The following is a 12,713-nucleotide window of genomic DNA, read 5'->3' on the forward strand; positions in this document are numbered from 1 at the left end:
GCCATGAAGATTCCGAATAAAAAGGCTAAATATGCTGGCCGCTTTTTTTTACAGTGTTATTAATATGCTGGTTAAATGAAATATATTCTGAAAGAAACGCGCCTAGATATTTGAATTCGGGGAATTTTAGGGGTACTTTATTACCGACTGCGTATCTTGTGTTCGGTATGCGCTTCCCTTTGCTCCCTGTTACGTGGTAGCTTTTGTATGCGTTTAGACCTATTTTCCTCGTGTTACACCATAAGGTGATATAATCAAGACCTTGTTGAAGTGAATGCATGTCATTATCTGTACTGACTGCCCTGCATATTAATCAGTCATCGGAATATAATCTGACAGTGAAAGAAATATTAGGCACGATGTCATTGATGAAAATGAAGACTAATAATGGCCCCAATACCGAGCCTCGTGGCACACCCGAAGTTCCTTTCCCGATTCTCCAATCCATTTCAACATATTTTGATTAGTGCTGAAGGCAGACAGTTTGTGCTTTAATAATTCATGCGAAACAGAATCGAATGCTTGTCTAAAGTCTATGAATAATGCATCAGTCCGCAATATGTTGTCAGCCGCATTGGCACGGTCACGAGAAAGATCTATTAATTTGGTGGTACATAAAACACCAGCGCAAAACCTTTCTCGGTTCTGGAAGAAAAAAAAAATATTGCCTTCCAAATGTTTTATCACATTACTGTATACAATATGTTGAAGCATCTTGCAAGATATACAGCACAAGGAAATCGGCCTATGATTGGCTACTATAGACTTATGGCCATTTTCGTGAATGGGTGCAACCAAAGCCGTCCTCCATTCTTCGGGAACAATACCAGTTTCAAGCAATTTTTAATATATTATGTCCAGCTATTGAGACCTAGTATCGGAGCAGGTGTGTTGGTGTAACCGGATTTATGCTAGCCGACGTTCTCATCTGTGTGCGCTGTGCAGTAGCAAACAACAACAATGCGTAAAATCCTGAAAACTCGATCTCACATTGAAGGATATAACTCACGTTCCAGTTTACTCTTTTTTGCGGTGTTTTAAATAGTTCGTTTTTGAATAATTTTCAGAAATTCAGCAATCTAGAAGGTGTAAATTATAGGACATAGCATTAGGTTTCTTTGCATGGTACCCTGTATTTTTCTTCTGTTTTTCTTTCAAGACTGCCCGGTGATGTTCTTGACTGCATTGTAGAACCGGTCGTTCTAGCGAAGCATAGCAAAGTAAAAAGAAAATGCAGATTGACGGGCCTTCCTAACTGCCTGCCTTTATTCTGAGCTTGCTCAGCGTTGTAGGAATAAAGAAACGAAAAAAAATCTGGATTATGATACGAGCTGCGAAGGCCACAAAGTCAGTGAGAGCGAAAAAAAAAGAAAAGAAAAAAGAACAGGCAGTGCATGAATGATGCGCGGAAAGGAAACCAGCGCGTATCAAGGCAATACTCTTGTTTCCACGCGCGTCACTCATACTGATGGCCTGGCTGCGCGCCTAATTCATTTAGCAGGCGGGAACTTGGCCCCCCGTTTATTAGGCGCTCATGTTGCAGCGAGTAGCAAAATGGGGCGGGATGCGGCCGTCATCGAAGTCGTATAAGAAAGCGAATGACGAAAGCGTGTAGGCGCATGCGCGGAGAAGTACGCTGTCAAAACGCAAGGCGCACATACTGTGTAGAGACACAATGCGTGCGCGTTCTCCACGGCTCGAAAACGAAGCGGGCAAAGAGTGCACGAGGAAACGAGTTGCATTGTGCTTCTGGCACCACGCGTATTTCTATGAGATGTAAAACAAAGTTGCAGTGACAAGTGTAGAGTGAGTGCGAGTTTTGGCCTGAACTATAAGCACTCGAAAGAGGGGGGAGTGCTGAACGCACACGTCGTTAAAGGCGAAGCGAAGGCTCGCTGCGACGCCCGCATGGCGTAACGTATAGAGCCTTCGTCAAATATGTTCGCCGCCCGACACAGTGCGAGCTTAGTCCACGTCGTCGCGGCTGGCGAGGGGACCGAGCGCGCTCGATTTGATTAGTAAGCCTCGGGTCTCTCTGTTGCCGGGTTTGCGCGGGAGTAATGAGGAGGGCGGCACACGCAAAGATGGTTTCGCGACGACGCTGGGGCGGGTAGCTTATATGCGCGCGTTTCGATTTCCTTTCTCATTAGGTTAGCCGCCAACCTCATCCACATCTCAAATAAGCGGGGTCAGCTCTTCGCCTTCGCGCGCTCTCTTCTCGAATAAAGATGGCGGTGAGGTGGTATTGGAGAGAACGCTTTCTTGGGAAAAGCCGGAGTACGCGTGTTCTGTGTCGCTTTCCGCTTAGGTCTTATTTTATGCATCGTCATTCTGTAAGTGCACGCGTTCTGTCCCCCCATGACCTGGTTCCGGAACCGCCCTTTATCATTGTTATTTTCTTCCTTTAGCGTCGCCGCCACTGAGATGAATAAAATGGCGCTGCTGCAGAGAAGCGGGTGTATCTGGCGTAGAATGACTGCATAGAAATAGAGTTCACCAGGGCCAAACGCAATTATACTTGCAAATACTCCCGGCTATATCATCTTTTTATTTAGAACAAAATTTCTGAACTTTGCCTGCTGCAGATGGCGCAATTCTACTCCTTGGGCTGACGCGGACAATATAGCACGAGAAATGGAAAGAGAGAGAGAGAGAAAAAGAAACGTTTACTATACGAAACAGTGTCTCGAGTGAGGCCCGGTATTTCCCTAAGGTGGGAAGGCTTCTTAGTCCAGGAACCCTCTGGCTTCGACTGCCTTCGATAATCGAAAGAAATAATTAAATAATTAAAAACACTAATTAAGTGACTAATTTATTTACAGTACATTTTGTAATTCACTAATTGTAGCCGGCGACATCGCAAGGCGTATCCACTTGCAACGAATTCTGAGGAAAAAACCAGTTTCGGGGTAAGTTAATGCTAAAAGTGTGCTACGAAACAGATAGTCGTTCTATTTATTTTTGTCGTGGCATCCGTAAAAAATGAGCTCATTCAAAAAACAAGTTAGAGAAAAAAACAGCGCATTTTTATCGCAAGTTTAACAGTGCATATTTTGGAGCTGGTGGCATCCTCAGAATTTATTACAATTGCATATGCCTTGCAAGCTCCCCGCCTATCGCTCGTAAATTGAAATACGTGCAGTAAAATAAATAGTGTAAAACACATTTAAATTAACTTATTATTTAGCAAATTGTGTATTCGAATTTATCGCGCAACTAACGTGCCGTTCTTAGAGTAATCCAGCTCAAGTATTAGAATTGCGCTGCCTACCCCAGAAAATTAAAAACAAAATTGTTCAGGCAAAGCAAGAAGCACCTGGTATATGTATGTGTTTGATTAGTAATTTCGCAAGAGTAGCATTCAGTCGGATCACGCAGAACCGGAGCCATTGATGGTCGCTGGAAAAGGTCTTTGTTCTATAGTGGACCTAAGTGTAGACTGATGATGGTGTAGCGCCAGCGATTCATAGATAGCAGAGACGAATGTTTAGAGTTTGCATGTGCCAGCAAAATAATTTAAATGTTCAAATTGTCATGTTCCCAGTAGCTTTTCATGCTTGTCTCTAAAGTGCACGCACGCCACAATGGGAGCTCTGGGGGTTGGTAGTACCGTGGCACAAGACGTCATGTTCATTGTGGAATGCAAAGGTCTGCTATAATGCGAAGAGCTTTTTCTTTTCAATTGATTTATGTCCTACATCTGCGTCGCCGAGTGGCCGCTTGGCAATGGAAGCGTGCAGCCATTCTTGCCGAACGACCGCGCGAAAAAGAAATGAAAGTGTGAATAAAGACCTAGTGAACCGTCCACGCTTTGAAGAAGACCTTAAGGAAATAACATTAAAGAAACTTCGGACAAATTGGGGCACGTGATCTCCGCTATTCTTATGCCACGACATTTAGGATATTTTGGCGCCTCTAAGCGGCGCCGGCTACTCCTTTTGACGTAAAATGAAGGCGTATACTATAAACGAAATGCCAAAACAAGCTGACGTAAATTCACTAAAAATACCTCACAGCAGAGATCCCAGCATACAGGAACGTAAAACTGGCACTAGGATTTCAGTTCCCGTGTTGGCAACTAATCACGAGTATCGTGTACTATAGGAAACGACGCGTGCTTTGAATGTTCTGGCAACGAGACTATGCCCGTAAAAAAAAAAGAAAGAAAAGAAAACGACAAAAGAAATCACCCGCCGGTCTCTTCAAATGCGAAAGAACAAGCTACCGAATTGAAACGTCGCTACGCTTCTGCTGCGACCGCAGTTCGACTTTCACAACAGCACGAACGCACCTCTTGCGCAAACTGACGGCGCGCTCCCGTGAATATCTCTGCCTATGCAAACAAGGTATCGCGGCTTGCACCCTCGTTGAGGCCAGCTATGCTCTACTGCTATGTTCAGCCACTGCAAGCGTTCTCTTCCACGCGTACAGCGCCTCTCCGCGCTATCACAGAGTGCAACTGGTGTGGACATTACGACTATTGCGCGGGCTTATTAAATCGCCAGGAATTCAATGGATCTAGAGAGGCAACGCGAAAATTATTGCGAATAAAGAAAACCGCGGATGCCAGATCAAAAGAACCGGAACATCCATGGAAGCTGCGTGCAGCGCCGCTTGCTCGCCGTCTCACTTTCGAGCCAAATTAAGGCTCCCGATTCAGCGATGCGCGCGCGATTGAATGGACGGCGCCTGAAGCGGTTCGCTTTGATGGCACGATCGTTTTTCCATTCCATTGGGGCTCTGGCGACGTCCGGAACAATGTTACACGTATTTTCGCGCATAATGGCTACAGCCTTTATTTTATTCAGCCACCGACTTCCTTCTTGTTTCTTGCTGGAATAAGCTTCTTCTAGTTGCTTTGGGCGCGCAGGCACGTGCGTGCGAGAATAAGTAATGCTTCCTAGCGAAGAAAGAAAAAGGAAAGCAGATCGCGCATGCTATACGTCCGCTGATTGGCCGCTTGCGCTTTGAGGCACGGATCCTTGATCCGATGTTTTCTTTATTTCCCATTTTGTTTTGCTGCTATATACTTTCCTCCCTGTGTTTACCCTTCAGCTGCTCACTCTCAATAGCTGCTGTGATTTTGTATCGCCGATTCCACCGAGCACCCTGCAAAATGTTTTTTTTTTTCCTACTCATTCCAGCTATATATGGCTGTTCAAGCGCGTCCGAAAAGAAAAGCCAGTCAGAAAACGGCAGCGAGACAGCTTGCTGCTTCAGCAAGAGCGACGCCCTACCGCTTTGTCTTTGCATCGCTTTTCGTATAGAAAAAGCATGCGCAGCAGATAGCGTAGCAGAAGTTTACACGGATCGCGTGTGGTTGAAGCGCTACCAGCACCAAGTTTTACAGGTTACTGAGCTGCCACGTGCGTTCCCCCTATTGCCGGCTGTCTTGTTTGGCAATCCGTACAGATGACTTCGGCCATAATACACGGATGCTCCTCTCTTTTCAGTGATTTGTTCATGACTTCGGTTCACACGCATATTCCTTTTCTTACACTTGGAAGTGGTCATTAGTACACAGACTTTGTTTTATAAGAGTAGCGTTTCTCGTGTTTGGTGCCACGTAGGCCAATTTTCATTAAGAGAGTGACAAAGAGATAGAAAGAGAGCTATGAAAGCCGACACACATAATTTCATTGAATAACTACTTATCAGCGATTTTACGTACCTACTGCAGAGGTAACGCCAATTAAAAGCGACCATACCACCGCATCGGGGACGCAACTGATTTTGCCAATTCTTTTCGCAGCTCTTAGGGCAATCCTATCTGCTCTGCCGGAAGCAAACAACCTACGAGAAGTGAAAGCCTCGTTGCCTCTGGAAGCACTATTGTGTCAACAATACTGGCTAAAACTGCGGCAAGCAGTACATGAATAGCCGCTACAAAAATGTCTCCAAATTTCAGTGGAATACAAAGTCTTCGAAGGAAGCGTGCTGACTTTCGTAAACTGCTTGTACAATGCAACTTTCCAATACTTTGCATTCAAGAGGCGGGAATCAGTGACGACTTTCGCTTATCGAGTTATGTGATATACAAGACGTCTCGACAAGGTGCTGTTACCAGAGTGTTCCTGTGCGTCAGAAAGGGCTTAGCATCTTATCAAATGCAGTCCAGTGTTCCGGACTTTCCAGAATTCATCGCACGTAAAGTATCCTTTGGTAAGCTGTGCATAACAATGATTACTCTATATCTACAACCCTCAAACCGTATTTCAGTAGAAGAGCTAGTAAAAATCTTCAAAATAGCTCATTATAATGTATACAGGGTGTATACAGGGTATAATGTATAATGTATATAGGGTGTTTGAGCGAACACTTTCAAAAATCTTTAATTTTTGCGTGTGGCAGATATCACAATTTTAGTTCATAAGCGGGTCTACTCGAAGCGGCGAACAATACTTGCACAAAAAACAGATGTGTTGTCCAACTACTTAGCAGCTTTTAGACAACAGAAGCACAATGGATGCAATATTGGAGGTAGTAACCTGTGTGGGACATGAACGTGCACGTGGAAACATTACGATAGCAGTATTCCTAGACATCAAGAGGGCATTTAACACTGTTAGTAACGTTCATGTTCTCCTAAGTATGTTAGAACTTGAAAGGTCTGGGAGGTTCTTGAGATTGATTTCTGAATTTTTTATAAGGTCGCAAAATATTTGTTCAGATGGGTGTAGGAAAGAGTGCTGAGCATGTTGTCAAACAGGGAGTACCACTGGGAAGCGTACTCAGCCCTTGTCTACTCAACTGTGTCGTGGCTGCTTTAAGAAGATGACTGCCATCACAGTGAATACTTTCACTTCATGCAGATCATGTGAGCATTTGGACATCTGGGTCTAATTTTCAATTGCTTCAGATAACATTCCAGGACGGTGTAAATATCATTAACCAATTTTTGAGAGGGAGAGAGAGGCACGGTTCTATCACACGCATAGACAGCTGTATTGCCCTTTCTTCGGAGGCAGTTAAAAAAATTCACTCTTAATCTAGAAGGACACCCTCAAATGTCAGTAGCATCGATTTCTTGGCATAATACTTGATAGGCAGCTATCCTGGGCACCCCACATAAAAAAAAACTGGAAAGCGAGGTCAATGCAATAGTGACTGTACTTCGTAGACTTGCAGGCACATTGTGGGGGGGATCAGCATCGTTCATGCTGACTGTTTACAACGCATTAATACGACAAAAAAATTGCGTATTCCGCACCCATCTTACACGAATATTCCCACACGTCAGAAAAACGACTTAAAGACTTTAGCTAGGACTACGCATATGTCTAGGAGTTCCACGAGCGACTTCTAGCTGTCTTGTAAAAGCTGAGGCTCGCCAATCCTCGTTTCCAGTTATGAGAACTACAGAAACATGCCGACATTATTTCCGTCTTCAAACACAGCATAAAAGCCACCCATTGACTCTACACATAATGAAACGAGATAGAAGTTATGTTCGTAAAGAAATTCGAGAAAATCTTCATATATTGCAGAAAAATGAAATTTGGAACTCAGACGTCGAATGTCCTCCATGGCTGCTTACACTTCCAAAAATCGAATCGTCAGTAGACGGGATGTTCAGAAAAAGAGACATATTCATTCAAGCTGCTCAACAACTAGCACTATACCAGGTATATATGCGGTATTCAGGATACACACACGTCTATACAGACGGCTCCAGTACAGCAACCTCTTGAACTTCATCATTCATTATACCGCACCTCAACAAACAAGAATAATTTAAGTTATCTCGTGTGACTTCGTCCACAACGGCTGAACTGTTCGCAATCCTATGTGCGATAAAATTTATATTGTCAGTAAGAAATGCGCAAAAATGGGTAATTCTCAGCGATTCACAGGCGGCTCTAACATCAATCTGCAGCACGAAAGGAAAAACAATCAGTGATATTATATTATACGAAACACTTAAAGACCTCACAAAGGCAAGCCAATTGAAGCAAGAAATAGCATTCCAGGGGATATCAGGGCATTGTAACATTCCTGGCAACACAGTAGCCGATGAAGCAGCACGACAAGCGCACCTCAAAGATGATGCACTTTCGCTCCCAATATCAAATAATGAATTACGCTGCATTATAAGGACAACGTCTTTGATAATGTGTAGAAATACGTGGTTTGACCAGAATCACAAGAGCACGAATTTTTATCATATTGATCCGTTTATCGAATTCAAATTTTCGTTGTCATTAGACAAAAATATGGAAACCCTTATTCATCGATTAAGGCTAGGTACTGCCTACACAAAACATTTCTGACATAGAATTGGCCGTGCGGAAACCCCCGAATGTGATTGCGGATTTCTAGATGAAGATATACATCACCACCTTCTAGATTGCCCACATCACGACACACCAAGTCGCTGACTTAAATCAACCCTAACTACATCAGACCGCAGACCTTCCAGTTTAAAGAAACTTTTGGGTCATTGGCCAACAACGGCGTTGCAGAGGAGCGCTTTAAGAGCATTAAAACGTTTCTCGAAGACAGTGGAATTGCTGGCCTTTATTAACGGTTTTAATGTTCCTTTCATTTCAATATCGCTGTATATATGTATATGCTTGTGGATTATGTTGACTGTTCTGTTGTGACTATGTGTGATAACATATTTACACAATGTATGTACCATCCGCTGACTGGAGAATGTATGATTAGGCAACAGTATCATTTGTATTTTTGAGACTTTCTTCTGCTGAACTGTGCAGTCATTTAACTTATATATTGTATGTACCAAGTATTTCTTACGTCATATAGTGCTACTGGGAAAACGTTGCTTGGCAATTTCTGGTGCTTGTATTAAAAGCTTATTTGATATGTAATCTTGAACCCTGTATGTTGCAGGCTAGACTCATTCAAAAGCTAAGGACTAGCGTGCGCCTTTGTCTCTTTCACTCCCCATTCCCCTCCACACGTGTAGGGTAGCAAACTGGACTCAGTCTGGTTAACCTCCCTGCCTTTCCTTCTTCCCTTCTCTCTCTCTCTCTCTCTCTCTTAAATTGTGCATCAACATCTCCTTATACCATATCAATAAAAAAAAACGACTTCTTCACCACAAAGTCCGTTATAGAGAGTGCAGGTTGTCGCCGTTTTCAAAGACAAAACAGAGAAGTTTTATTTACAGGAAATGCAAAGTACCGCCTGAGCTGCAGCATTCTTGCTTGCCACTGTTCGTTGAAGAGTGGTGAAGACGATGGTGGTAAAGGGCGGTGATCATGGAAATAAAAAAAAAAATGCGTACATTGAAAAATACGCTACATGGCGGCTCTCTTAAAGCCGCGTGCTCAGCAGTTCTGTGCCAACGCGGCCCCCTTGGCGTTTCTTGCACTTGTGCCTTCGAGCCGTGGGGCAAGCGTAATGCCCTTTAACGGTGAAGAGACAAGTGCGGCACACAGGAAAGCGAATGGTTGCACTACTGGGAAATTAAAAAAAAGGGAGCCATGTTAGCCGCATAAAAAAAAACAGAACGCTGTAAACAAGGGCTATTTGTTTATAACCTATATACGTAACTAAAACGGCGCCAACTAACCAGACACGTCGACGTTGTCTGAGTTCTAAATAACATGTGCCAACTAGAGCAAGAGTATCTTGGAGTACCTGAGCGTTCCTTCGGTTTGGGACTTCGTTATAATGAAGGCAGCTCTGTTCGTCATAGCGCTATAGCTCTACATCTTCGAAGGACTTGGCACTGTGGTAAGTTCCACACCCTGTAAACTTCTTGGGGTTTTTGGCTTTACCCGAGCCAATTGCTTTCTTTTTTATCTTTCTGTATGGTTCTCAGTCTACTCAATTTGTTTAATCCCAGCTGTTAAATATAGCTAGTCAACATAAATACCGTGAGGCAAGAAAAAAGCGCTTGCAATTTACATCCCTCATAGACAATTGTCTAACTTAGATCGGCGAGCTGTCACATATCTAAATAAGCGTACAGATGCTTCAGAGTAGCTGAAGAATCTGCGAGGGCAACCACTAGTGTCAATGCTTCCACTTTTTCTGAGCAGACATTTACTTCAATGCGACTAGGTTTCGTATAAGCTAGAAGCGCTTAACGATTAATGCAATTATTATCGTACAGATTGATTTGTCAGTTAGAGTTGAGTGAGCGTGGAAACACACAGATCAAGTGATTTAACGATGTTTTGTTTATGCTGCAAAAGTACAAGCCTTGGAAATGAATGTCGTGCTCTCTAAATCCAGTTAATGCTATTTAGGAAAGAAATAAGAGCCACACAGCGTTCTCTATAGTTAAAAGGTCCTACCTTCTTAGGTGAGAAGATTTACCAAAAACCTGAAATATTTATCTTCTTGTCGTTACTGTTAGCTCTCCATGAAAACTTTCTGACAGCTCAGTCATTTCGCCGTAAATTACAAACTTGCCTTGTTATTAATGAAAGCACATTATCGTACCCACTCGAGTGCCAAATTTCGCTTCCCTGAGTCTATTTCTGCATTAGGTTAGATTTAGTAAATATTTCGGCGCATGTTCACAGACATTTACAACTAGAATACAGAATGTTGCAAGCTTCACTCAGTTGGTGCCATCTGCCTAGATATATCGATTACGTTTTTAAGCCGTGTGGACATTTAGTTAAGACAATGTGTACTTTATAAAAACTGACTAACTGCGCAGACTGAAGTACATACAGCGTAGTTATAAGGTGGATTTCTTTTTGTCGCTCATTTTCATAGCCTTAAACGAGCCTGTCCGTCCTTTGTTTATGAGCTGGCACGTGATCTCTTGAGAGGGCCGGCACGCACGCACTCCGGAAGTCGAGCTCGCATTTCATTCGGCCTGGAGCCCCCCCCCCTCCCTTCCCCCCATTCGAAGGAACGTGCGCGTCCTCGAACATATCGTAGGCAATTTGCAAATGGTATTGCGCCAAAAATGCTCCATTCCCGTTTCCCGTTCTTGCGTTTGCATACAGCGAGTCCAGCACAGATAGCCTTCTATATGTCGTGTTCTCTTATCTAATGGCCTTCAGATTCCAGAAAACATATTTACACAGGCGAGACTTCCAGTCGGGAACATGAATTTCTGGGTTTGGAAAGTAACTGTATTGATAGTGTTATTCGTTCCTATTCTTTCTTTGCAATAGCACGAGCAAGATGGGGAAGGAGATAGGAGCTTTGCCGAGGGAATGGGGAGAACGGGCACGTACACTGTGCAGCAAAAGGACATTTTAGGGTAGAAGTTTAAAACAAAAGTGACCGCTACGCAGAATAAATGTAAGAAAATGAAAGTGTAATCAAACAGTGAATGTGTCTACATATATACTATTCGTCCTTTTTACTGGGTACAGCTAAAGAAAGCTTAATAAGCATGCTTCTCTAGAAAACTGAGATACGAATGGCATAGATCTCGTGTTAAGGAATCATAATGCTGCTTGTACAACAAACACAAAAAAGGGGTGCTCGGCAAAACAGAATGTATTCTCGTCTGTAGACGAGTGAAATGCCGGCTGCTTGGTCTATTTTGTGCGCTGAAAGTAGACGCTACAATCAGCTTGTAGTTCCCTCTCAATATGATAAACACTGTACTCCTCAGAAGAGAAACAGAAATGGTGACGTAGGAAGGAGAAATAAAACTTAATAACAAAGACAGAGAATTATATAAGCAGTAAGCTCAATACTTGCCGGAACAACGAATGTCGTAAGTATTATCATCGAGACTCGCGCGTGCCTTTAAGTGACCGACGTTGTGTGGTTCTTTCTAAGTGCGAATTCAACCATCATGTTCATTTATAGACATTTGCGTTCTTCAGCATAAAAAAAAAGTCTCGCACGCAATTCTCACTTGACTGTTTCTTTTCTTTCGTGCAGTTTATCGTCTGCGCTGGGAACAACCTGACCGTGAGTAACGTTATTTTTTGCGCATATGTACAACAACAACATCATGCAGTTGTAGCGCGCACGTTATGCAACTGCTGAACAGATATTCACCGTGCACGATCTGTCGAAGCGCGGCGGAATATTCACGTTACATTTGGAAACCGTAACAGCGTTGTCAGTGCCGTCTTCTGGAAAGTTTCAAAGTTCTAAAAGCGTTAACTGGAAAGCTGAATGCACGCAACAATATATACGAGAGAATGCCCCAAAGCACTGTCCAGACGGTTTCCTTGAGCGACGGGTTACGTGTAGTGAACCGAGAGTCGTTCTTTTCAAAACAGATAAAAAAAGGAATGTAACTTCGTTTTGGTTAAGCATCGCTTTCTGTCAAGCTTTCTCTTCTGAAACAAGTAACGTCGTTGGGTGATACCTGCAGCATAGCTTTTCGCAGACAAGTGCGGCTGTCTTAAGAAACCGTGAGGTCGAGTGCTTCGAAGCTCCTCGCGCTGTCGTCGGCGCCCTGTTTCACGAAAATTGGCCAGCGCTGTGCAAGCTACAGCTGGGCTCATCAAATTAGAAGTCACAAAGCTATTGGTGATTTGCGAAAGACGACTTCGCGCACAGCACTGCTTAGACGACGTAATGTTCGCGCCGTTTCGTATTTAGAGGGTTGTCTTCAACCTGCTCCTAATTTTAGGAAATATATTTTCATGCAGCAAATAACCAGTGGCCGACTTCACAAAGTTTTTCAATCATTAGTTTGTCATTGGTCGACAGGCCATCGCTAGCCACTGCCAAAATTGGTCGGCGTGTTTTCTGACGAAATGTCTGCACGTACAAACTGAATTCGGACTGTGGATCCCAATTAAGAAGGCCTG

The 12,713-nt window shown here is 43.4% G+C and overlaps 1 protein-coding gene across 4 annotated transcripts in view; it reads left to right on the top strand.

Moving 5' to 3' along the window:
- The window catches only part of Dgk (diacyl glycerol kinase 1), a 563,049-nt gene that overhangs the window by 216,189 nt on the left and 334,147 nt on the right, over positions 1–12,713 (top strand). For all 4 annotated transcript variants that reach the window (XM_050179474.3, XM_050179478.3, XM_055071476.2 and 1 more), the window contains exon 3: positions 11,830–11,859. The gene's annotated coding sequence lies outside the window, so the exon portion shown is untranslated. The remainder of the gene's footprint in view (positions 1–11,829; positions 11,860–12,713) is intronic.

The sequence above is a fragment of the Dermacentor andersoni genome, chromosome 5, assembly GCF_023375885.2.
Source record: "Dermacentor andersoni chromosome 5, qqDerAnde1_hic_scaffold, whole genome shotgun sequence".
NCBI lineage: Eukaryota > Metazoa > Arthropoda > Arachnida > Ixodida > Ixodidae > Dermacentor > Dermacentor andersoni.